General features: G+C 53.2%; 1 protein-coding gene across 1 annotated transcript in view; it reads right to left on the bottom strand.

Moving 5' to 3' along the window:
* The window catches only part of ITGB2 (integrin subunit beta 2), a 49,041-nt gene extending 36,852 nt beyond the window's left edge, over nucleotides 1–12,189 (bottom strand). Inside the window, exon 1 of the mRNA XM_074966926.1 lies at nucleotides 12,063–12,189. The gene's annotated coding sequence lies outside the window, so the exon portion shown is untranslated. The remainder of the gene's footprint in view (nucleotides 1–12,062) is intronic.
* Between the last annotated feature and the right edge of the window lie 13,998 nt (nucleotides 12,190–26,187).

Raw genomic sequence — 26,187 nt, 5'->3', positions numbered from 1 at the left:
GAGGCCAATGGGATGGCTGAAGCCCAGGGACCTCAGTCTGTGTGCATGGCTGGGGCTTAGAGCAGTGGAATTTCCCCTGAAGCAGAACAAGGAGATCAGGTGAAAGCCACTGAGACTGAGAGACTAAGGGGAAACTCAGAAAGACTCACATGCTGGGAACTTGAGCAGGAGAGCTGAAGAGAGGGGCATGCTTTGGGAGCAGAGAGGTCTTGTTTAAGTGCAGGACCAGCTGAGGAAGAAGGGAACTAGCTACACAGGAGAGAGAAGGAGACCATTATTTGGAGGAGAAGGCATGTGCAGAAGGTGGATCCTTGACTCCTCAAGGGGATCCTGACCCCAACCCAAAAAACACTCCAAGAGGGGTGAGGAAACTGAGGTGGAGAAATGTGTGTAGGCATTTATGGATTTGTCTAGATCTGTATATTTCTTATGCTAGCTAGATTAACGCATGACTGGTTTTGGGGAACCCCTACAAAGCCTCCGTGTCTGTCTCCTTCCATTCTCATGTGCCCCTGAAGAGGTGAACTGAAAACCCAGAGGGCTCACAAGGTTGGAGCTCTGGGAAAGGGTTATGTGCTAAGCTCCTGCGAGGCTTGGGGGGGCCAGCACTTGTCCTGGGGGCGGAGGGCAGCTGGGCCGCAGGGTCTCACTTCTGTGAAGGGGTTACAGACAGAGAGCCTGTGCCCCGCCAGAGAGGCTATGCCAACCTACTCAGAAGCAAAGGGTCACACAGGTCTGGCCTGCTGGCACCCAAACCCCGCAGCCTGCTGAGTGTGCAGCCGGGGGAGGGTTGTGTGACACTCACCCTCCTGCAAAGCCTCAGGGCAGCAACCAAAGAGGAGCAACCGGAACAGGGGAAAACAAAAAAGCAAAAGCCACCAGTCCTGGCAGAGGTGAAGGGCAGAATCTGCTCTCCAGGCCCTAGCGTCAGTAGTATGTAGCTGCTCACATGGCATGGGGAGGGGGTGCCCTTGAAACGTCCCAGAGTAGTTCCCTCCCATGGTTCCCACAGACCACAGAATCATAGACTATCGGGGCTGGAAGGGACCTCAGGAGCTCATCTAGTTCAGCCCCCTGCTCAAAGCAGGACCAATCCCCAACTAAATCATCCCAGCCAGGGCTTTGTCAAGCTGGGCCTTAAAAACCAGGGTTACCATGCTTCAGTTCCCCAAAAGAGGACACTGCTGGAGGGGCAGAGGGGGTACAGCTAGGGGGTGCTGTAGGGGTGTGTGTGTCTGTGTCCCGGGAGGGGCACCTGGGGGGTGCCGTAGGGGCGCGTGGTGTCCCGGGAGGGGCACCTGGGCGGTGCCGTAGGGGCGCGTGGTGTCCCGGGAGGGGCACCTGGGGGGTGCCGTAGGGGCGCGTGGTGTCCTGGGAGGGGCACCTAGGGGGTGCCGTAGGGGCGCGTGGTGTCCCGGGAGGGGCACCTGGGGGGTGCCGTAGGGGCGCGTGGTGTCCCGGGAGGGGCACCTGGGCGGTGCCGTAGGGGCGCGTGGTGTCCCGGGAGGGGTACCTGGGGGTGCTGTAGGGGCGCGTGGTGTCCCGGGAGGGGCACCTGGGCGGTGCTGTAGGGGTGCGTGGTGTCCCGGGAGGGGTACCTGGGGGGTGCTGTAGGGGTGCGTGGTGTCCCGGGAGGGGTACCTGGGGGGTGCTGTAGGGGTGTGTGGTGTCCTGGGAGGGGTACCTGGGGAGTGATGGAAGTGGGTTGTACTGGGAGGCGGTATTTGTGGGGTGCTGGAGGGGGTACCTGGGGCCCCACTCCCAAGGTGGGGGGCAGTGTCGCTCCCTGTCACAGAAGCAGGGCAGCTGGAGCAGAGTCAGGACACAGCACCAGCTCCGTCATCACCTCCCTGCGGGACTCTCCCCTTCCCTAGCGCTGGGAGCCGGGGCCGGGGTGGGTGGGATCCAGCAGCTGCCAGGAGGCAATCAGATGTGGATGCAGGGAAGGGGCCAGTTGGGAGGTGGACCAGTTGGTGCTCTTTCTGAGCTGCAGCATCAGCTCATGAACATTGGCTCTTCCAGAAGAACCTCAGCGTCACAAACTGACCAGTCAGCCGCACACCTCACTGGGAACCAGAATTACGCAGTCAGGCAGCAGCAGAGACCAAAACACCAAACAGCAGACATGGGATAGCGCTGGATTAAACGTAAACTGCTAAAAAAAATATAGGGAGAGCAGCATGTTTCTTCTGCAGAGTGAAGTTTCAAAGCTGTATTAAGTCAATGTTCAGCTGTAAACGTTTGAAAGAAAAACCCTAACGTTTTGTTCTCAGTTACGAACAACCTCCGTTCCCGAGGGGTTTGGAACTCTGAGGTTCCGCTGTATTTCAAAAATCCGCCAGGCCAGAGGACGAGAATCGAAAAAGAAGCAATGTCTGGGAAAACCCGGATGAATGGTAACCCTACCCACAGACCACTTGCTGATGACCTGTCTGCTCACACAGCCTTACTCTTCTCTTTGTTTCCAGCTCTTAAATTACATCTTAAAAAGCTAAACAAACAAACAAACAAACAAAAACCCTTGAAAAGAGTTGCTAGGATTATTGTCCCACGTAGGTTGTTACAGAGAAGTGATGTGGTATAAGCTGGGAAGGCCGATGGTCTCTGTGGTTGGGAATGGAGGGGACACTGGCCAGGAGACTACACTATGAGTCACACCGTAAACATTTGAGAAGCCTTGAGCTAGCGAGTGGGCAGAGTGGATTAGAACGGTCGATTGCCACACAGCCAGGGTTGCAGTACCCCCAGCTCAGGGATTTGATAGAAGTGGCTGAAGCTGTGGAAGGAAAGAGATTCGTTGTTCATATAAGTTATCTCCTGCCCAGTTTCACAATGATGAGAGAGGTCTCCCACCAGTGTGTGCAGCATTACACAGCATCACTGCAGGGCCACTGTAGCCGTTACCTAGATATAACAAGTAGTTTGCTGAGGCCCTCGACCCTCCCTGAGGCATAAAGACAGAGCAGCGGCTGGGTGATTGGAAACTTATTACTGGAGCCCAGCCCCTTCCCATCTGACTCCCCCATCATGTGATGTGCTTCTTCCTCTTCCTGAACTCACCCCTGCTGTTATGTACCTCCAAAGAAAACCTGGGGAAATTAGTCATATCGAATACATGTCTGAAGAGAGAAAAAGTCACTCCCTGGAAAGCAATATTTCCCAAGGCCTTTTCTCCGTGGCTGATAGTGACCGGGGTGGGGTAGGGCCTGTATGAGATGAATGGGGAGCCCCAACACAGCCAGTATTTTAGAGAACCAAGGAGAACTTCCCCAGCTGGTCTTCAGCTTACGGAGGCTGGCCATTCGTCAGATCACTCCTGAGAAGCAGCCGGCTCAGTTTGCGCGAGGCAATCTCACTGGGCTCTCCTGGAGCTTGTTCCCCAGGGTTTATTTTATAAGCAGGGCTTGAAAACCTTTCAGATGTTAAAGGCAACTGCTTTGCCCCCAGAATGGGAGGAAATTTCCTCTTTGCGTGCACTGAGGTTTTCTCACAGGGGGAAGCTGGAGTAGCTTAGGAACTCCCCATCTGGGCACAGTCACAGGGCACTGGTGTATGCTGGGGGTACACAGAAATCCCTGGCTCCTTTCATTATTCATACGTACCCTGGCATAGCTCATTGCTATCAGACTTGGCTTTTTGAGGTGCGGGTGACACAGGGGATGGATCATTATGGAAAAGAGTTGTTAGCAGAGGGCTAGAGAGAGTTGTGAAGGAAGAGTTATAGGCTCTTCCCCCCGGGACTGGGTGAAATTCAGCCCTGAGCAGAGGGCAAGAACTAGGGCTCTGCAAAAGAACCAAACTGGGCACATGCTCTCTCCGAAAATGGATGAGGCCTTTTCTTTTCTGCTTGTTTGTTATCAGAAATTCATGTCCTGTCTAGGCCTGACTGGAGAGCAAGTGCAATGGTAAGCTCAGCAGAACCACCAGCATGTAAGCTGAGCTGCGGGGGAGAGGTTTTTAGTCAGACTGTCTGAGTTCTCTCTTTCTGAGCACCCGGTGAACGCCAAGGACTAACTAGCATTTAGGATAGAGGAAGCCTTTGTTAAAGATTCAACCCCCACAGCCCTTCATCTGGGGTGTTAAGAGCTGCCAGACATCCCTGAGGTGTCCCAGAAGTCTTCACATTGGCACACCAGCCATTTCTGAGGTAAAGAACAAACAGAGTTTAAAAAATTCAGGCTCTTTCTCCATCGTAAAGAAGCAAAAATGGTGCCAAGCCCAGTTTATTTACAACCCTTTGCAGGTTGCTTTGAGCCCATTTTGAGGGTGTCAGTGGGATCTAGTGGGGTGCTAGCCTGGTGTGGGGGCCCTCTGCACCACAGTGCCTTTCACCCATTGTCAGTATCTTTTTTCAAATCTCTGAAAAGGTTCCCTTGGCTATGTGGACCCTGCTCCCCCTCCCAGGAGCCTGGCAGGTTTTCAGCAGTTGTTTCTGGTCTGAAAGCCATTTTCAGCTCATTTTATGTTGTAAAAACTAGCCTGGGCACAGAATGCAGTCGTCAGCTGAGCGCCCTCCATGCTGAGTGAGCCGCCAGCCCTGCCACCACCCACAGACGGCTGCAGAGGGGGTCAGTTTAGAGCAGTCATCTTGTCTCCTCCAGACCTTTCCTTCCTTCCTCCCCCATAACCACTCCTCAGATGCCGCTGCTTGTATTCCCTTGCCTACCCACCAACTCGTTATCATGGGGGGGCAGGATGACTGCCCCCGCTGTTCCCTGTCAGGAGCCAGGGCAGCATTAATGGCATTGGCATTCCCGTTGCTGAAGTGCCCGTCTGTAGCACTGTGGTGCCCCTACAGCGACTTCCCCTAGTAGCAGGGGTGTGCCCCAGTCGCACCACCCGTCCCAACTTGTTTTCTACCTCCCAGCCACTGCTAGGGCAGTGGTTCTCCACCAGGGGCATGTGTACCCCCCGGGGGGTACACACAGGTCTTCCAGGGGGTATAGCAACTCATCTCGGTATTGGTCTAGTTTTACAACAGGCTACAGAAAAAGCACCAGCGAAGTCAGTGCAAACTCAAATTTCATACAGACAATGACTTTTTTATACTGCTCTGTATACGACACGCTGAAATGTAAGTACAATCTCTATAGTCCAGTCGATATATTTTATAATTACATGGTAACCATGAGAAAGGAAGCCATTTGTCAGTAATAGTGGGCTGGGACACTTTTGTGTTGTTATGTCTGATTTTGTAAGCAAGTAGATTTTAAGTAGGTGTAACGTGGGGTACACAAGCCAAATCAGCCTCCTGGAAGGGAGACAGTTGTCTGGAAAGGTTGAGGACCACTGGGTTAGGGGAATGTCTGCTTGTCTTACATTGCACCCTGCTGATGCAGAACCATCTTTCTTGAGCAAGGGTCAGACATAAGTTGGCAACTTGGACCCTTATAGCCCTGTCTGTCAGCGGTGAGCCAAGGACCCTGACTTCATTGGGGCAGAGATCTTCCCCATAGCCTTAGTGCCGCCCTTTCAGAGACTGGGCCAGGTTCAGTCAGGGGAACGGGGTTCCATCCCATTCTGCTCTCCTCCAGTTCAGTGAGACCCTGACGCTGTGCCACGTCATCTCAGGGTTTTCTGCAAAGTCAGACACACGCTCCCCATGGCAGGAGCCTTTAGGCGCTGGGAGCAGGCGAAGGCACTGACTTGATGAGACACTGCGCAGGCTGGTCCCACTGCAGGCAGCTTTGCAGGGGCCCTGGCAGAAGAGAAGAGAGATCTCTCAGCCTCCCTCTCTGGAGGGGAATAGAGCTGGCTGTGAGCATTGCCAAAGGGACTGCCTCATGGCCTGTCATTGCACTGAGAAGATCTCTGTGGTTAATGACTTCTTTCCCGTGCTTTCGGGCTGGGTTTGTGTGTGGGTGCTGGCCTGTGCTGCACAGGTCAGACTAGATCACTGAGTGGTCCTGTCTGGCCTTACACTCCATGACTAACAGCAGCGTCACCGACTTGCTGTCCCAAAGGCACGCCCTCACAGCTCTCCTTGGGACACCAGTGGCCTGTGGGGAGACTTGGCCCTCCAGACAGCTGACACTCACTTCCATTCCCCCATCTTTTAAACCCACAGCGTCCCATAAATCAAAAGCAATAAACACAAGAGCTTCTGCCCCACCTGGGCTTGTCTTCAGTTGCACTCTCCAGTGCCCACAGCAAACAGAACACAACTTCTGCCCCCTTCTTGGGCTCTATTCTCTGCAGACGCTTTGCCCCCCCCCCGGCCCTGCAGTTCTTCCCTGCTTTTGGTATAGAATGCTGCCTCCCGGGAGGCCCAGCTCCCCCCAAACCTCTGACCCTCACAGCTTCTTCTCTGGCGTCCTTCTCCTTGTCTGCCTCTTCCCATCTAGTGGCCTGGGGCGTGGCCTTTTCCAGGGCCTCCTCTCCAGCTTCCCCCTCCTTTCAGGGGACCTCCTCCCGCTGGCATTTCCTTATAGGGAATACCTGTCCCTGATTAGTACTCAGGGCTGGCTGGCTAGCCACCCGCAGTGACACCCTCACTCCAGAGCCATGTCAGTCAGTGCTCCCCTGTGACGGCCCTGCTGGAAGCTATCCCCAAGGCACCTGTTGTTCAGTGCGATCCCCACCAGCCAGACTCCAGTGACGAACCCCTGAGCCCTGCAGGCACCATTTGATGAGCTAGGTCAAAGAAACAACCAACACTGAAATATTGCTCTTGTTACAAAAAGGGGGTTTTGTCAGAGTGCTGACGTGCAGCTTCCTCCTGAGAAACTCTGAGGAGGTGTGAAGTGCAGGCTCCCACATGCTCTCTGCACCACCTCGCATCGTACCAACACTTACACCACAGAGCAGCTCGGATCCAGAGTCGGCACACACACGGCGGGCTTGGCTGGCAGTGCACTGAGATAGGTTCACCCCTGCTGTGCCCCAAACAGTGATGGCCACAGCCCAGGGATTCATCATCAGGGAAGGGCAGCCTGGGTTTCCATCACTGCCCTCCCTTGGGGATTATGGCAAGGAAAGGCTGGTTTTCTCTCTCCAAGGGGATGTAGCAGCTGCACTGGGAATGCAGTGAATCAGTGCCTCACCAGGCTTTCCCTGTCATTAGCTGGCTGCATGCTCTCCAGAAAAGGGGAACTGGCCCGTTACACCACTGTATGCCCCTGACTGGGCAGATGTTCCATCTCAGGCCCAGCTGGGAGGTTACATTTTTCTCACTCTCCAGTTTCCAAATACAGAATAACTTCAGCTTCACATGCATTGAATCCTGTGAAAGCTTCTTGCCCCAGAAAATGTGGGAATTTGTTCTCGCATTGTTACCCAGCCCGACGCGGCCCCTGCAAGCACACCAGCCCAAGACAGGTTTCTAAGAACTGCCAGCTGGTGTTGTGCAGTGTCTGCTCTGAGTTAAGGCTTGAGCGATGTTACACATTAATGTCTCAGTTGCATCGATTACAACTCCAGCACACGGGGTTCTCGTCAGACATATTCTAGGGGGCATTGCTGAGTTTTCAGTTTGATTGGGATATTTCAATGTACAATTAACAAGTCTGCTCCTCTCTCACTGCCATAAGGACCAAGGCCTTTATTCTTAAAGGTATTTAGGCTCCTAACTTGAAATCAATGGAAGTTAGGAGCCTAAATACCTTTGAAGATCTGGGCTTAAAGTTTCAGTGCCTTTTGGTAGCCACATTGCAGCATTTTGATATGACATCTCCTGGAATGTAACACGGAAGGGAAAGCTGGTGTCATTTCTCCTTTTGCTTAGTTGTGCAATGTTGAAAATTTTCCTATTAACTCCTTGCTGACAATACACAGTGCCTCTCTCTAGCATAGCTAGTTATGGGGCACCCAGGGCTGCAGGTCCTCAGAATCTTTACTGCATTGTTCCTCATAACACCCTTTCAGGAACCTGCTTCAGGGTTTGGGGCACTTCCCTTGTGCACCTTCCCCGCTGACATAGGAACAATGGGTCCTAGTGGTCTTCGGAGGCGTGGCAGCCCTCGGGAGCTGGGCTTTGTGGTGGGCATAGCTACAGAGCTGCCAGGGTTGTGTTCTGTATAGGGCCCCTTTAAGTGGGCTCTCCCAAGCCAGCTGCCAATTGGGGCTGCAGTCAGGGGCAGACACACAGCCACACACCGGGCTCTTCCCCGGAGCCTCAGCTTGTTCTTTCTCACTGGTTTCCCCTGAAGTAAAACACATGCTGCTTGAGAGCAGATGGCTGCTCCGTGGCTATGAAAAGCACAACGCTGTCAGGACGCAGGAGAGAGCTGCATTAGTCAGCAGCCAGGGCAGAGAGCTGGAAGCCAGCAATGGCTGCGTTCTGTTCCCAGGCTCTTCCAATTTCACTCAAGCTGCTTACCTGATGAACCCATCCTCACAGCCCCTCCCCGTAAGGTATTCTTAATCCCACTCTACCAAGGGGCCAGCCCAGGCTCCGAGAGGGGAGGTGACTGGTCTATGGGCACACGGTATGTTGGGGGCAGAGCCAGGCTTTTCCTTCTTCCAGTCCGTTAACCTAGATCACTACACTGCGGTACCCTGCCCTGCCATGCAAGTTACTGACCCTCTCCGGGTCCAGCCTGGGGCAATAATGCTCAGCCATATGCTGCATAGTGGGCTAGGAGGAGCAATCATTTCAGCCAGGTGCAAGGAACAAAGAAGTGGGTCACACAGACAGGCTGGGGGGCATCCTCCTGGAAAGCAGCCCCTCTGAGAAGGGCGTGGGGTTCCTAATGAAGAACTGATTGCACACGAGCCATGGAGAAAATGACTCCCCTAACAATGCTCGCATAGATTGTGGTACCGATAAAATCTCATTGAATTTAAATGAATGGAACTGAGCGTACGTGATCTTCTGATGTATTAACAGTGGACGAGCAAGTAGGAGCAGGGATTTGGTATTGCCTCTGTATTTGGCACTGGTGTGATGGCTACTGGAATATGGTGTCCAGTTCTGGTGTCCGCATTTCAGGAAGAGTATCGCACAGTTGGAGAGGGTTTAGAAGAGAGGCTCACAAAGGATTGGGGAGATGGAAAACCTACTTTTATGGTGAGAAAATAAAGGAGCGCAATCTTTTGAGCATATCAGAGAGAAGGTGAAGAGATGACTCGATCAACCTCTGCAAGTACCTCCACAGAGGAAAGCTGTCTGATACTAGAGGGCTCTTTACTCTAGGAGAAAAGGCTGAATGAGGGGCTATGGCTGGAAATTAAACTCAGACAAGTTCAAACTGGAAATAAGGAGAAAAGTTTTAGTAGTAAGGGGAATTAAGCATTCGAACGGCGCCATGAGATTTGTGATGGATTTTCATCACCTGGCTTCTTTAAACCAAGATTGGATGTCTTTTAAAAAAAAAACATTTGAGCTCCACAATAATTGATTGGCAAATCCCTGGGTGACATTCTCTGACCTGTAGTTATAGACTAGATGATCAGGATCGAGTGATCTTCTGGCATTTAGATCTCGGGCTCTGAACATTTATTTCACTTTGAAAGTAGAAAATGCTATTGGAAATGTTAGGTATTGTACTGGTCTGCAATGTAAAAGAAACTGGAATAAAAATAGAGATGAAACACACAAAACCAAGTGACTTCATGACTAAGGCAGGATGTGACCGCCATGGCAAAAACCATGACATCTAGGCTCTTCTCACAAGAAGTCATGTGTTTGCGTCTGAGTACGATTCCTCTGCAAATGTTCCCAAATTTGGCTGTGAGTCTGCCCTGGGGAGTAGAAGGTGGGTTTATGGGATTTTGGCTACTGTTAAAGGGGGTAAAACAATGCTGACTGTAAAATAAAGGCTATTTATCTGGCCTGCATTCCCATGACACACCACACACTGAAGCCATTTTGTTTGCCCAAATATTTCCTTTTCTTTCATTAAAAATAGGATGTTGCCCTTTTTAGGCATTGGAAACGACCTGCCATAATCCTGCCCCTGTGCTGTGTAGCTCTCCTCCCACTGCTCCTCTTCCCGCCCGGGGCCATGTGGTCACAGGCAGGGGGAAGCTGTGCCTTGCCAAACAGCCTCGCATGAGGCCACCCACACTCCACCCCCAGGCCAGGCCCCCGCTGCGTTCCCCCGCTCTGCCCAGGCTGGTTGGGGCTGGTCGGCCGGCTGGCCTGCCGCAGGGAGTCGGGGCGGCTGGTGCTGGAATGTTGCTGCCCAGAGCACCGGGGCTGGCTGCCCCACCCAGAGCACGGGGGCTGGGGCCTGACCCCCTGGCCGCTCGGCGCTGGGGCCAGGGCCCGCAGTGGGGGTGCTATGGGCTCCTGAGGGGAGGGGGGCAGATGGGGAGGGCTGGGGCCAGGGGCTAGCCTCCCCCAACGGCTGGGTCACCAGCCGCCCCCCCATGTGATGTTGTACCTGCCCTAGACTGTGAGCTCCTCAGGGCCATGGCATTTGTCTGTAAAGGGCCCTACACATCTTTGATTCTGTATTAACAGCAACAGTCAGCAGTGTTATTAGGTGCCGCATGGAGGAGCAGAGACAGCAAAGAGCAGGCGACCCATCTTCTTGCCTGGCTCTGCTACCTTCCCTCGAGAGGGCAGGCCCAATCCCACCAACACAAAGGAGCCCTGGCTTAGCAGGTGGCTGCCCTAGCTCCAGCCGGGGCAGCACTTCCAAGGAAGTTACATGAAGCCCTTCTTCAAACAAACACACAGAGCAGAGGGAAGGAGGACTTGTGGCACCTTAGAGACTAACAAATGTATTTGAGCAGAGGGCATTCCCAGACACAGCCTGTCAGAAAGTAGGAGTAAAGACTGTAGCTACCTATCAGTACATTAGGGCCAGATTGGGGCCTCTCCCTGGGTGGGTGGCCTGGCGCGGTGCTCCCTCTTGGCCCCTGCCCGGGCTGAGCAGAGCCTCGCTGGGGAGCGCACGCTTTGAAGGTGACATTGACCCTGTTGTTGTTCAGAGCACGAAGCTGCAGTCTGATCCTTGGGCAGCCTGTTGACTGTAATGCCACATCCTGTCCGGCTCGCTGATGATCTGGGGCTGTTCCCAGCCCTGCCATTGTTCATTACAGAGCGTGTTGGCTTTTTTAATGTCTGCATCTGGGTTTGTAACAAACCTAAGAGCAAGCCCAGAGAGAGGGCATGCTGAAATGCTAGCCAATATTCAGACACATTGCCCTCTACAGACAGGAAGGATCAGCATTTGCAAATACACCAGTGGAAATTAAAAACCGAGAGTCCAGACAACTGGCAAATTTCTCCTTTTAGCTTCTAGGCATAGCTAGAGTGAGAACGCACAGCAATCAGATCAGAGCTCACCAGCCCAGTCGTTACTACACAGGAACAATCACAGAGCATGCTGCAAGCAGTCAGCGTCAGCATCTAACCAATCTGCTGGTAAACCCTATAATCTTGGCCGTTTTCGGAGTGACAGATGCGTTTCCCTGTCCTAACAAACACTACGCACTGTTCTGTCTATGTGCACAGACTGAGGCTCCCATCCCCCACTCCCTTGTTCCTGGGCAGCCATGTGCACCAACGCAGACTGAGTGCCAAGCGGGTGTTATCAGACCAGAACGGTGGCATTTTACATCCACCCTGCTCTGCTTTACCCCCCAAAGGGCAGAGCAATAGTGCGCTGGGCCCCAAATCCTGCATCTCAATCGTCAACAATTCCACGCTCGTCTCCCCCTCTAACACGGAGCACATTCAAGAGGCAGAGCTTGACTTTAGAAAGGGGCTCCCTGCATCCCCCCCAGTCAGTCTGAGGGGGCAGGGGGCGAGAAGCTCTGTCTGTCTGTGTAGCACCTGAGCGTGCTGTCTCCTTAGCACACCCCTGGGAGGCAGGGCAGGGCTGTAGCTCCCCTGGCACGGATGGGGGCGTGAGGCCCAGCGAGCGCTGCCCAAGGCCACCAGGACACCTGGGGCAGAGCAGGGACCTGAACTTGGGCTCCCCCAACAGACTGTTCCAAGCTTTCTGGGACACGCATCGGGAGACCCCGCGTCCTTTCTGGACAGAGTGGAGTGTAACCCAAGCAATACGCTGCCATGCAGCAAGCAATGCGATGGGAAAACCCACAGACAGGCAGAGCAGCTCCCCCTGCAAGGGCATGGAAGCACCAGGAAGGAATTGTTTTTACCATACATAAAGTCTTCTCCTTGGCCCCTGGCCAGCTGTTCACAGGCTGTTGTGAAATAAGTTGTTGGGTGTGAGGTTCCGCCTGAAGAGCAGTGAGGAGCAATCACTTGCCAGGATCTTTGCAATACGCTCTGCTGCTTTTTCCTTCCTAGTGCTGATATATAGGCAGCCTGTGCGGGACAGGGAGGAAGTGAAGAGTTGGGTGTGGGTGGGGCCAGAGGTTTTCTGAAAGTACCAAATAGCTGCATTCGAACGCCTCTAGCACTGAGTCGAGTAGCTCCGGGGGTGTGCTGCCGAGCATCAGTCAGTTAGTGGGCTTGGGGCTCAGTTCTACCCCTTGGGATGTTTCACCAAGCTTAACATGCCTCTCAGGGCTGTATCACCTGGTGCTGGCATCTCCCCCCGAGACGCCGCTGCATACTGGCAGCTCCTCGGGGCAGCACGTGCTTCCCTTGGGGACTACGTTTAGCTCGTACCTGGGGGTACCCAGTAATTGCAGGGGTAATAAACTGGTGCAGGGCACCCTCTGTAGTGCCCTACCCAACCAGGCCCAGCAGAGCAGTAAGGGCGGTCATGAATCCACCTCTGCACTGGCAGGTGTCCTGCACCCAGAGACAGGAGGCACATTAGAACTGCTGCTTCCCCACACAACCCCAGAGCCTGCAGGAAACCCTTCCACCTGGAAAGGGATCGCGTGGAAATGTAACACTATTTTCAATACATGACATGATCATAACACACCGGGCGCTGCCTGGCTCCGCACTGACACCCAGGTGAGGCCGGAGCGGCGGGGTTTCACCTGTAAAGCCCTCACAGACCCAGGTCCCAGGGACTGAGAGACGTTTGCCACGAGGGCTGTGCTGACAGTGGGTGCGGACTGGCAGCAGGGCATTCTCAGGCAGGGCCAAGCTAATTCCTGTGCCCAAGCAGGGGCCATGTGCAGGCAGTTGATGCCTCCCCGGGGCTGGGGCTGCATGGACAGGCTGAGCCCCTGGAGCCGACTGGGGTAGTGCTGGGGGCTTCCCTTGGCCACGCCTCCTCTTACCACTGGGCTGGCCCTGACATGCCCCCACCACATCTCCTGCTCTGGGGCTTGTGGTGCCCTTGGCAACTTCCAGAGGGCCCCTATGCTGGGCATATTGCCAGGCGCCTCCCCCCCTTTGTATTGGCTAGGCTGGGGCAATCACAAAGCCTGGTGAAGGTTCCTCGGCTTTGAAATGTACCTTCCCCCTCCCTTCCTAAATCAACAAGAACCAGGGGGTAGCCAGGTGCAGGGCAGGCTGTGATGCAAAGGTTTCCCCAGGCTCTCCCTGGGGTGGAGAGTGGGAGGAGTAGGCTGAGGGCCTAGGGGGATGCAGGAGGCTGGGTTGGGAAGGGGGAGCCCTGTGTGCAATAGAGAAAGTTGACAGCGCCCCAAAAGCTGGAGATGGGCGCAGTTATCGGTGTAAATACCTTAGAGCTACTCCACTCGCAGGACGCCCAGAGCGATGGGGACGAGTGCTGGGCAGTGCATGGATCAGAGCAGCACGCAACGTCCCGCTCTCCGGTGGTCCTAGGGGGAGACAGGAGTGATGGCAGAGTGGTGGGAAGAACCAGGCACGGTGTGCGATGAGATGGGAGAGATGGGGGAGAAAAGCCTGCCTCCCGTGTCCCCCACAACAGGACGGAGCTAGAGGCACGGCCTGAGGGGCAGACCGAGAAGGCTTCTGTGTTTTCTGCAATGAGGAAGGAGATTACCACAGAGTCAGGCTTGAAACAAAAAGTGCTAAATCACTGTGAGAATGCCCAAATGTCTGATGCAGCCAGTCTGAGGCCACCCTGATACCAAAGAATTCTCTCCAGCATGGAAAGCCACAGTTCTTGGAGTTAAACCTGGCAGATGTCGCCTTACTATTTATCCAGCACCAGTGATGTGCTTGGACAAATGTGGATGCATAAAAGCATTGGCTTTCCACCTGGCCCTGGGAGGCACCGGAGGTGTCCTTAAAGGCAGATAGGAAAACACCTGCCTTACCTTACCCCTTAGCCAAATCCCCTTGAGTTACTGAACAGCATGAGCTGTGGATGTCATAGCCTAACCCTTGTGTTGCTCAGTGCTAAAAATGCACCACGCTGAGTTTGGAATCAAGTTGCCATGTTAATCGATTGCAGCCCCGTGCCTCCCGGAGAAGCACCTCACTCTCCACACGCTCAATCTGTTGTACACAAACTCTGCCGCAGGTAGTGGAGAGGAACAATCACTCTGGTGATAATTAACATAGCACCAGGGGCACTGTTCCAGAATTCGGTGCGTTCTCTCCATTCGTCCATTTGTCTGGAGGTGGTAGGCAGATGAGGGGCTGGAGCAAACTGCTAATATTCGGAAGGGACTCCTGCCAGAAGCGGGACATGAATTGTGGGCCATGATGCGCTCTGGAAGACCATGAAGCTGAATGACGTGGTCCACCCAGAAATGGGCAGTTTCCTCAGAGTGGGGAAGGCTGGTGCAGGGAACAAAGTAGGTCATCTTGGAGAAGTGGTCTAGTGTGGTCAGGACTATTATAAATCCGTTTGGTTTGGGTAGTTCCTCTATGAAATTGAGGCTGACGACTGCCCAGGGGCTGGATGGTACCTCGAGGGGCTGCAGGAGGCCAAGGGGTTTATCTTTAGCATGGGCACGTGTGTTATGGGGGCGATATAGGTCTGTATTGTGGCTCGCATGCAGGACAAGCTGCTGGGTCTTGGTACAGTCAAAATGCCTGGCCAGGGGGAGTTGTGATAGGCTTGCAGAGCTGCGACTGTTGGAGGCCAGGGGGAGACATAAATACATTCTGTCACATAGAATATCCCATAGTGGACATTGGAGGCCTCCTTGTTTAGCACTTCCAGTTTGTCATGGTGGACCCCTTGGATTACGACCAACCAGATCAAGGCAAGTAGGTCTTGACAGGGTGTCCCACAGAGACAGTTCCGGATGCTTGAGGCTTTGGGGCTCAGGCCTTTAGGGTCAGCAAGGTCTGGGACAGTGTGTGGCCTTTTATTTTTAGTTCCTGGACAAGAGGAAATAACAAAATCGAAGTGTGAGAAGAACCGAGCCCATTGAAGCTGATTAAGGGCCACTGACTAAGGGCCTTGGCCCTGCACAGATAGGTCTTATGGTCTATATACACCTGGACCAGGTGGCAGGCCCCCTCAAGATAGTGGCACCATTCCTCAAAGGCGACTTTAATCACTAAGAGCTTCTTGTCCAGGACTTCATAGTTTTGTTCTGTGGGGGTAAGTCTCCTGGAGGAGAAAGGCACATGAAAACAATACCTGTTGGGGGCCATGCCTTGGGAAAGCACTGCCGCCATAACCACGTTGGATGCATCTGCTTCAGTGGTGAAGGCTAGTGTGGGATCCCGGTGCACGAGTCCAGGGCAGAAGTGAATGCAAGTTTTAGCCATTCAAAGGCTTGTTGAGTCTTGGAAGGCCAGTGGAACTTGATGCTCTTGCAGAGCAGAAAGGTGAGGGGGGAGATTCGTTCCAAGAACCTCGGAATGAACTGATGATAGAAGTTAGTGAATCCCAAGCAATGCTGCAGGTTGTGAATGTTCCAAGGCACTGCCCAAACGAGGACTATCCTCACCTGGTGTGGGTCCATCTTGACACCCTCTGGGGACATGAGAAAGCCCCAAACTCTACAGAGGACTGCTGAAAGACACACTTTTCTAGCTTGGTCTAGAGGACGTGCTAGCATAGCCTTTGAGGACAGTACAGACAGGCATGGTGTACTACTCTGTGTCATCAGTGAAAACAAGTAAGCCATCCAGATATATCACTACGTACTGGTCCAACATGTCCCTGGCAGTCATAAAAGCTATAAGGCCTATGATTTCCCCAGAGTTCTGTCCACTCATGCTAAGCTACCTTCCAAAGTGCCCTGCCGTAGCAGAACCCAGCATTTGGCATATAAGCAAATAGGAAATTTGTCAAAATCAAGATACATTGTTCTAGGCCCGCTTAGTACAAGCCAAGGAGGTGCCTTCACTGACCAGTACCTGGAATGCTCACATCCAAAACAAAGACAAGGAAGGAACAGAACAAGAAGTTGAGGAACTAGGACACACTCATAGGTGGGATTTCAGTGATGTGTAAAGAGTTTTGTAATGTGTAAAGTCATCCTATAAGTACCTGCAATGTGTCACTTTGCCTTCAGTGTAAGATGCACGAGATGGCTTCCCGGAGACTGGTATCGTATTGAACCTTTGTCCTCTACTATATTATTATTGACTTTTAGTACTAAACCTAACCGACATTGGTTATTTGGCCTCGTAAATTTTCATAATATTTCATAATGACACAAAGTGTGGTCAAGCAACTGACCACAGTTTGTCAACACAGCATGGGCACTGTTTCTCCATAATCTGGACTGGATGATTGTTGGTCTCTGCGTTGAATTTTAGCGGGTGGTCACACCTACCATCTGTGCCGCCAACCCCTCTGGGTCTCTACGTGTGCCCCCTCAGGTCTCAGGCCTTGTGACTTTACCTTTCCTGGGGTGGAATCCCACAATTCTCCCACCCTCCCACTGGGCCCTGGCTGCAGTCCCCCGCGGCTAACCATGATCATCTCAGCAGGCCTGCCTTAGGCTCAGCTCCTGCAGTGCTGTTCCATTCGGGAGCTCTGAGCAGAGGTGGGGAGCGACCAGACGGCCTTCTTAAAACAAAACCTTGTTTACTAAGAACCAAAGCATTCCGGAGGAGGAAGATTTTAGAGCACGGAACTGCATATACGCAGGTCACATGTCCCAGGGTCGATCTAGCTGGGACAAAGTGGGAATTTTCTATAATATTTTCCAGGATGACTATGTATGACTTTTGCATGGGCTAGAAGTTCACTTCATTCCCCTCCTCCAGTGCCTAAAAACCCCAACTCCCCTAGGAAAGTAGCTGGAGACCCAGAATTCAGTTTTGAAGGACGGCTGCCCCACTCCCAGAACAGGGGTTAAAAGCAGCCAAGCTAGGCTGATTGGGGAAGCAGCCACAGCTGGGGCCATGCCAATCAGGGCCCAGCTGGCCCTGATCAGAGGGCTGTGGGACAGGAGCTGAAGGAGTCTCTCTCCAGCCCTGGAGTGGGAAGGGCTAGCTGAAAAGGTACCTCAAGTGGAGTAGTGCTGGGGAAGAGCAAAGGGGAGCTGGGGAGCTCCAGCCTGGTAAACCCCCAGGCTGCAGGCCTTGTTAAAGGCTCCAAAAGGTACTGGGGATGCAGAGGGACAGCCCGGGGATAGGCAAAGGCAGCAGGTCCTACCCCATTGCCAATGATGAGTGGCCATTACACTACAGTCTGCCCCAGTGAGCAGGGGCTAGATGATGACTGGCAGTAGCCACTGAGGCAAGGTGGGTGAGAGGATTGGGGGGGTCTCCTGGGAGGGGAGACCCAGAGCGGGGGTACTGCAGAGGGCAGAACCCCAGGGTAAGGGGCACCAGAGTCCAGGAGGGACACAGGGGGCCTGAGGCAGGCGAGACATCAGCCAGCACAGGGCGCTCCGGAGCTCGAAAGAGCTAATTCCTAGGATGACCAGCAGGAGGCGCCGCACTGGTGTGTCGTCGCTTTGCTACGGAAGGGTTTTGAGCAAGGATTGCTCAGGGTCAACCTCCCCACATCCAAGTCCCAAATGGAGTGAAAGGAATGAATTGAATTATTAACAACTTTGTAAAATCTTATGATAAAGAAACATAAAAAATAATAATAATTTAATTTTTACAACATAACTTGGCTACTTTATAATCCACAGATATTATCTTCACAGTTCTACGTAAACATAAATAAAGAAAACCAATTAAAACCTAAACAGGTCAGTCCCCACAGAAACACGATGAGAAGGAACTCAGCATTCCCAAAAGTTTAGGCTGAGTTCACTGGAGTCTCCGTTAGAATCTTTGATCACCAAATCTATACAAACTGCGGACTCTAAAACATCTTCCCTTCACTTGCTTGTAGGAATCTTAAAGATTGGAATCCACGCAGGCTCTTCCTCCTCCAACCTCTGCTGAAATCACTGGTAGCCAGTCAACTGATTAACCAACCACTCAGTTAAGTGTATAGATTTAAAAAACAAAAAAACAAAAAACCCAGTTACAAGAAAATACAGAACTGAGAACAGCAAAATATAACTGACTCTTTCCCCATTATCACGTTTAAGAAAAGTCGGTGAATCGCACTGGTTGAGACAATTTAACTAAAACAGTTTGGCTAAAATCAAACAACATTCCCAGAATACAGTTAAAAGAAAAGAAATTAGTTTCCCCGCCCAATTTCCCCTTTCTGTAATTAACACTGGCCATGCTTCCCTGAGGGTTATAACAGTATCACTAACCTGCTGCAAAATGCTTCTGAGTCAGGGAAAACTGCCTGCTCTCTGCTCCTGGGCTCAGCTTCGCCCAACTCAGACAATAGGGCACTGCTTCCCCACATATGAAGTCTGGCCCCAGCAACAGGGAACCTATTGGAGCAGCCCGAAAACTACCACACCCGATTCCCGAAACTTCTGGATGTGGAGTGCTAAATCTGCCTAGAACAATAGCAAACACAACTCACTCCCCCGCCCCATCGGTCTCTTCAAGAGATATCTCCCTGTTAGGCACATGGTTAAGGCTGCGAGTTTGTCATGGAGGTCACAGAAGTCACCGTTTCCGTCACCTCCGTGACTTTTGCAGCAGCCGGTGTGCCTGGCTCAGGGGCAGCTCAGGCAGGTGGCCAACGGGAGCTGCGGGGGCGGAGCCTGCAGGCAGAGTCAGCACACAGAACTGTCTGGCCATGCCTCAGCCTAGCAGCTGAGCGAGGGAGATGTCGCCGCTTCTGGGGGGCCCCCCAGGTAAGGGCAGCCCAGAGCCCGCCTTACCCCGTCTCGTGCCCCAACCCCCTGTCCCCTCCCACATCCAAACTCTGCTGCTGGGTGGGGGAGGCGTGAAGCCAGGTAGGGAGTCTGCTGGCTCCACCAACCTGCCCCCAGCACCAGCGGGGATCCTGGACCGTGTGCCACCACCCACCAGCCCCCCAGCACCCAGGCCGCCCTCCTGCAGCACCTGCAGGGCCTCCAGGCAGCCCCTCCCAAGTTTTGGTCACCGGTATTTTTAGTAAAAGTCATGGACAGGTCACAGGCCGTGAATTTTTGTTTACTGCCTGTGACCTGTCTATGACTTTTACTAAAAATACCTGGGACTAAAACGTAGCCTTACACATGGTGCGTGCTTCAGTTCCCTTTGTACTTTGCATTGCTACCCAGCGGGTGCAAAAGGGTTACAGAGCTTGCTCCTTGGACAGAGCAGGAGACACGAGGGGTGTGTACCAGGAAACTGTCTGGGGTGGAATGAATAGGTCATTAAAGAACTGGCGATGGTAGAACCTCAGAATTACAAACACCAGAGTTACAGACTGACCCGTCAACCACACACTTCATGTGGAACCGGAAGTACACGAGCAGGCAGCGGCAGCAGTGACCAAAGAAAAGAAAAGGAAATACAGTACAGGGCTGTGACATGTAAACTACTACAAAAATAAAAAAAGGGAGAGCAGCATTGTTCTTACACAGAGTGAAGTTTCAAAGCTGTATTAAGTCAATGTTCAGCTGTAAACGTTTGAAAGAAAAACCCCAACGTTTTGTTACGAACAACCTCCATTCCCGAGGGGTTCGTAACCCTGAGGTTCTGCTGTATATCAGTAGACAATATGGAAAGACAATGGGAGCCCCAAGGCCTGAACACTCACCACCTATCCAAGGGACACGCTCCCTGATGGAGCATGTGACCTCAGCATGGGTCTGCAGGAAGACAGTGCACCGAGAGGCGACAGGAGGGAGATAGGAGTTGGCTTTCAGAAAGACTCAGCAGCTCTCACCTGGGACGGACAAAGGGGCAGAGGTTGAGCACCAGACATGGATTCCACAGCAGCGTGGCTGGGTGGAGCGCTGGCTTGGCCAGGTTGATGGGCTGTGTCGTCACCTTTACATCTTCATGTTAACCCATGGACTTCCCGATGCTGCGTTCCAGTTGACTAATTAACCCTGCTCTATTTGGAAAAGGCTGCCTGGTGTCACTGCAAATACCTGCTGAGGTGCATTGATCCCTGAGGAGTGTAACAGTTTCTACCCAGGAGTCTCCCTCAGTTGGACTTGCTCAGCCAGTGAAGCAGGTGGGCTGGAGCCCAGAGGTTCAGTCTCAGCGGCATCACCCTTAAGGAAGACTCTTGGGGGTCTGGCAGACTGAAAGGGTTCCTCCAAGGGACTGCTTAAAAGCTGGGATATAGCACATACCTTGTGGATCTGTGATGACATTTTCCACCTGGGGGTACTGGTAGAGCTAAATTTCCAGCAGACCCCCAAGACTGCTAGGGTCTGGGGGGGCATAATCTGTTCCCTTAACACTCAAAACCAGTTCTCTTTTCCCTTGCTTCAGGGAGTGTGACTTTAAATCTTGCCCTGTCCTTTGATCAAACCCTTCACAGGGATCAAATCACTTTTGAATGGTTTATAGCCCTTTCCTCTGGTAGCTCCTGGCCATGGCAAAACAGCCATGGAATCTGGACGTAGCATCCTCATGGCTACTGTGATGGGGCAAGGCCAGATGGCTATAGAAAAGTCGGGGAAGAGAGATATATTAGCTCCAGGCTAAACAAATCCCTGGTACCAGGATAAGTTAAATGGCAGCTGCTCCAGGTCAATTAAGACACCTGGGGCCAATTGAGAAGTTTCCAGAAGGCAGGGAGAATGCTAGGTTGATTGGGACACCTGAAGCCAATCAGGGACTGGCTGAAACTAGTTAAAAGCCTCCCAGTCAGTCAGGTGGGTGTGGATGTCAGGAGCTGTGGGAGGAAGTTGCGCTGTTGGAGAGGCTGAGCAGTACACGCCATATCAGGCACAAGGAAGGAGGCCCTGAGGTAAGGGTGAAGTGGATCTTGAAGAAGTGGGGGCTGCTGTGGGGGAAGTAGCCCAGGGAATTGTACGTGTCATGTTTCTAAAAGGTCAGCTACCATAGCTGATACTATTAGGGTCCCTGGGCTCGAGCCTGGAGTAGAGGATGGGCCCAGGCTCCCCCCTTTGCCTGCCCCCACCCCCTGATTAATCACTGAGACTGGGAGACAACAGAGACTGTACACGGGAGAATAACTTCTCCTCACCTCCCTCACTGGCTTATGATGAAAATGGCTCAGTAGACTGTGACCCTTGTCTCTAGAGAAAGAAGGGTTACGTGGAGGGTCACAGTGAGCCTCTGAGGCTAGCGAAATCTGCCAGGAAATGCGGGACTCCGGAGGTAAGAACAGAGCTTTGTCACAACACCCACTTGGCCATTTCCTTGGAACTGCCCCTCATGTGTTTGTTGGGATGCTGGTGATCAATACGTTCAGAGCGGAAAGCCCAATAGCCCAGCCTAGTGATACCATGACGATCTCACTGACGGGGTCACATGCCATATTCGCAAGCATGCTACAGATCAGTGTTCCGAGATGGGCACAGCGGCTTTGGCCTTCCAGCCCTACACAGCCTGGGACCTTCCTCCATGAGAGACCGTTTCTCTCCTCATGCCACACTTGCAATCAGTGGAGGCACTCGAGCTGGATCCCCCTCAACAGAAGGGGTGCTCTGCTACCAGCCCTTTCTCCAGGAGGGGCTGTAACTAAGTGCCCCCTCCTTGCCTGGGGTGTCCCCACAGTACCCTGCCTCAGTTTCCCCTTTTGGACTCTTCAGTAACTTACACACCCTATCATTTTAAAACATTCAGTTTCTGGAGGGGGAGGCAATGTATTTAGTCTATACAGACATCGGCCCTCCAGGCCCCAGTTCAGTGTCTCTTCTGGAATCAGAATGCCCTGCCCCCCGTGCCTGGAACCGGGTTCAGTTCAAACACTCCCTGTATTCCCTGCAGCATCCCAGGCTTCCTGCCTGGCGCTCCCAGCCCTGCCTAGCTGGAGTGTTATTGGCTCCCCTGGCCTCTCCCTTATAAACCTGCACCTGGCCTGACCTTCTGGCAGCGACCACAATCTTTTTCCTAGCTGGGGAGGTGAGCTGGTCTCATCACAGCTGGGGCTGAGGCCATCTCCTTAAGGTGCCAGCCGCTCTGTGACAGGGGCCTTCAGTTCTGGAGCAAGCTCCCCTCCCCTGGGCCAGACTAGCCTGACCCTGTTGACATTCAGGGCGTGTTGCCCGGTGCATCTATTAGCAGAGGCTGCTGTGGAGGAAGGGGTGTGAGAGCTGCATGGGGGGGTGGAGTTTTGTAGAGGGGCTCAGTTCTCGTGTCCTCCTCGTCACTGTAGCATCAATAAACCACCCCCCCGAGCGGCAAGTTCCACGGACGTCCGTGTTTGTGTGCACGGCCTCCGCCGCTCGCCGAGCTGGGTTCCTGCACCGACGGGAGAGCGCAGCTGGATCGGTGCAGCACGTCCCGACATGGCCTAAGAACTCCCACACGAGGCCGTGTGACTAGCAGCTGTCACCGGGAATTTGGCCTTTCTCTCATTCCCTCTCCAGCCAGAGCCTGGTGTGTGGTGCCGTGTTTTGCTTTGGCAGGGTCTGGTTTGGCTTTGGGGGTCTTTTTACAAGTCAGTGCTGCTGTTTGTGTCAGACAAGGCTGGTCGGAGCGGAGGGTGGGGAGGTTTGGAGGGGTTCTGAGCTTCTGGCGGGAGTTCGTTCCACGCTTTGGGGCCAGCCCCCAAGAAAGCTCTGTCTCCTGCACAGGTGAGCTTTATCTCGAGGGTAGGCATTTCTTTTGTGCCAGAGGAGCAGAGTTGTTGACCACTGTCCGCGTCCCACAGCTTTGGCCTGTCTCAGAGCTCTTGGGCCCAGGCTATTGAACGGCTTAAAGATAAGGACCGAGACCTCCTAGGCGCCGACTCCGTGGGTGCTCCGGGGCTGGAGCACCCCTGGGGAAAAAATTAGTGGGTGCTTAGCACCCACCGGCAGCCGGCTCCCCTCAGCGCCTCCTGCCCGCCGTGGATCAGCTGTTCCGCAGCGTGCAGGAGGAGCTGGGGGGAGGGGGAGGAGCGAGGATGCGGCGCGCTCAGGGGAGGGGGCAGAGTGGGGACAGGAAGAGGTGGGGCGGGGATGGGACCTTAGGGGAAGGGGTGGAGTGGGGGTGCAGCAGGGGTGGGAAGAGGCGGGGCAGGGGTGGACCTTAAGGGAAGGGGTGAAGTGGGGGCAGGGCTTGGGGCTGAGCGCCCCTGGGAAAGGAAGAAGCCAGCACCTGTGCCAGACCTTGACCTTGCCTCCCACAGGAAGCCAGCATAGACCGCAGAGGACAGGTGCTGCGGAGCAGATGCGCTGCAACGCTCTGTACTAGCTGGAGTGTCCTACGTGCTGCCGGCTTCGTGCTCAGGTCTAGCCTGTTGCTGTCGTCCGGCCTGGAGGCGGTAAAGGGTAAAGGTGTATAACTGAGGCCGGTTCATCATCCCCCAGGATGAGAGGGCCTCTCCTAGCCAGTCAGAGATGGTAGTAGGTGTTACTCATGGACACTCCTGTACTGGAGCTCAGCTCCAGCCAGGAGCACTATGAAACTAATGCCTGGTTTGACCAACCCTGCCCTCCACAAACGGAGAAGTGCCGTAGCTGCAAATGGTTGAGAATATTTTCCTCTGCAGTTTCCCATCATTACGCGTTGGTTGCGTCTATCCAGGGAGACTCAGACCATTTCAGTCCCTTGCCCTGGAGCCCTGCCACCTCTCGCAGGCAGCTCAGCAGAACCTCATGGTCCGCAGTGTGGAATGCTGCAGAGAGGTCCAGGAGGATGAGAATGGATTCCTGTCCCCCCCGGCTGACAGCAGGAGAACATCCATCCGTGCTGCTCATGTGGTTCCCTTCCCATAGCCCAGCCAGCTCTGTCGGCTGCCAGGGAGCGGGGAGGGAGATGTCACTGCTTCCTTGTCATTGTGTTTTTGTGACATGTTTCAGAGCTCCTAGAGCTCTCGAGAGGCCCCCTTTTATTAGTGCACAAATCCAAATGGGTAAGTAGAGGAAGCGATCAGCATGGATCTGAGTCAGAGGGGGGCTGGGAACTGGGATTAGCTAAACCCCTTTTCAGTCCTGTCTTCCTCTGATGCCTAGAGGTATTGAAGGGGATGGATACACACCGACTGCCACTGGGTTAGTTAGACTGGTGAAAACACCTGTGTGGACACTTATGTTTGTTTAAGTGTAATTGGGTGGCCTGGGACTAGATCACTGACCTAGGACTCAGGAGATTTGGCTTATATTCCTGGCTCTGCCACTGGCCTGCTGGGTGACCGTGCACAAGTCACAGCCCTGTTCTCTGCCTCAGTTTCCCCACAGGTAAAATGAAGTAATGATACTGGCCGCCTTCATAAAGTGGTAAAAAGTGCTGTGCAAGAGCTGGAGGTTTATTTCGGTTGAGTTTAAATCTGTTGCTAGTCAGTTGAAGCTCGATGGAAAGATGTCTGCTTAAACCAAAACCAGCGCATCCACACAGTCGTCGGCTCCAGTTCAACTCAGTCAGTTTAGCATCACACTTCCAGTTAAGAGGGTGCACCTTGTGTGTGTAGACAAGCCCTTAGTGGCTGAGATTTCCACCCCAAAGACCCAGAATGTATAAATGAAAGAGTGACCTAGTGAACTCACCCCAGCCCTGACGGGCTTTTCTTGCTGCACTGCTCTCTTCTGACCCCTCAATAGGTTAGCTACACCCATTTACATTGTCTTGTCTTGATTGCTGAGTAAACTCAGTTATATCTCGTCTAGTCCGCACACACCCCCCCCTTTATGGGCTCAGGATCATACCGGAAGTCCTGCGTTTTTTGGTACATCCGAGCTGGCAACACTCTGTGTAGCAGCAGCAGCTGCCCTCCCCAAATACAGTTCATCAGCAGACCCATGGAGTGGCCTGATGCGATGTTAACTTGGAAAGTTTCTAAACTCAAGCCCAGAGCACAAGTGCAGCCTGCACCAACAGAAGGGATTTTTCCATCAGCGTTGGAACCTCCTTGAGAGCTAGTAACTCTGTCGATGGAAACATTCTTCCATCAGACTCGCTGCGCCTACGCTAGGGGCTAGGGCGGCATAGGTTTGCTGCATGGGGTATGGATTTTTCACACCCCTGAGCACCACCGCTATCTCAACCTAAATTTTAAGTGTAGACCAGGCCCGGGGGAGATTCAGAGATGGACAGACAGCCGAAAGGAGCGACCAAAGGCACAGGGTCTGATGCTGGAAGAAACCTGGGGAGTTTTTTGGGTCAGGGCTGAAAAGTGTCTCCTTGTTGCTGCCAGCAAAAGAACTTGTTGCCTGCTATTTGATTACTTTTGCATTCAGAGGCCTGGGACTTTGTAAATAAACAAAACTGCATCAAAGAAATACCTGCCTAGCACCAATTGCTGCTCCCCAACTGGAACGTCCCCAGGGCTCCACACTTTGACTGGCCATTCAGGTCAAAAAAGGGGTAACAATCTATTGAGTCACCATAGTCCTGATCCTGGAAACACTAAGACCTGTGTTTAACTTTGCACACGTGGGTATTCCACGCACTGCAATACGGCTACTCACCTGTTTACTGTTCAGCGTTTGTGTGGCTGTTTGCAGGACCGGAGCCAGTAGCTGCAAACCCAGGTCCCAGCTTGTGACAGGGCACCATCCTCAAACACACCCTTGCAGCCCTGCAGGCACAGAGCCCTCTTGATGCTTGCAATCATTTACTCAGGCTGAGGAACTGAGACCAGGATCCCCCCTTTGCGGGGCACCATTTATTAGCTCCTTTTGTAAAGTACCAAAAACTTCCTCATTAGCCCCTGAAGTCCAACCCTTCCCTTGGATCTATGGCCACGGCCAACAAGCGTCCTCTCCCATGTTCAGGAGCCCTCTGCCCTCCTCCCAGAGCTGGGCTATACTTCAGGCCAGTTGGAGCCCTCAGGCAACTTCTCCCTGTTTTCCTCCATCCTTTCATCTGTCAGCTTGGAGAGGTCAGCAGCGCGAGTGTCTCCTCTGTCTCAGATCCCTCTCTTCAGCTAACCGCTGGTTGCCTTCCATAAGACCCAGGCGCTTGTTAGTCAATTAGCTGCCAAGCAGTGAATTGCTCACAGGTGGGTTGAAATGGGCTCCTTCTCCTTGCAGAAGCCCATCTTGGATAGACTGGGCCCTGCTTGGCATCCGGCACCCTGTGACAGCTCTAGAAAT

The sequence above is a fragment of the Natator depressus genome, chromosome 11 (genome assembly GCF_965152275.1).
Source record: "Natator depressus isolate rNatDep1 chromosome 11, rNatDep2.hap1, whole genome shotgun sequence".
NCBI lineage: Eukaryota > Metazoa > Chordata > Testudines > Cheloniidae > Natator > Natator depressus.
Note: the sequence above shows the minus strand (reverse complement) of the source record. Positions and strands in the feature narration are given on the sequence as shown.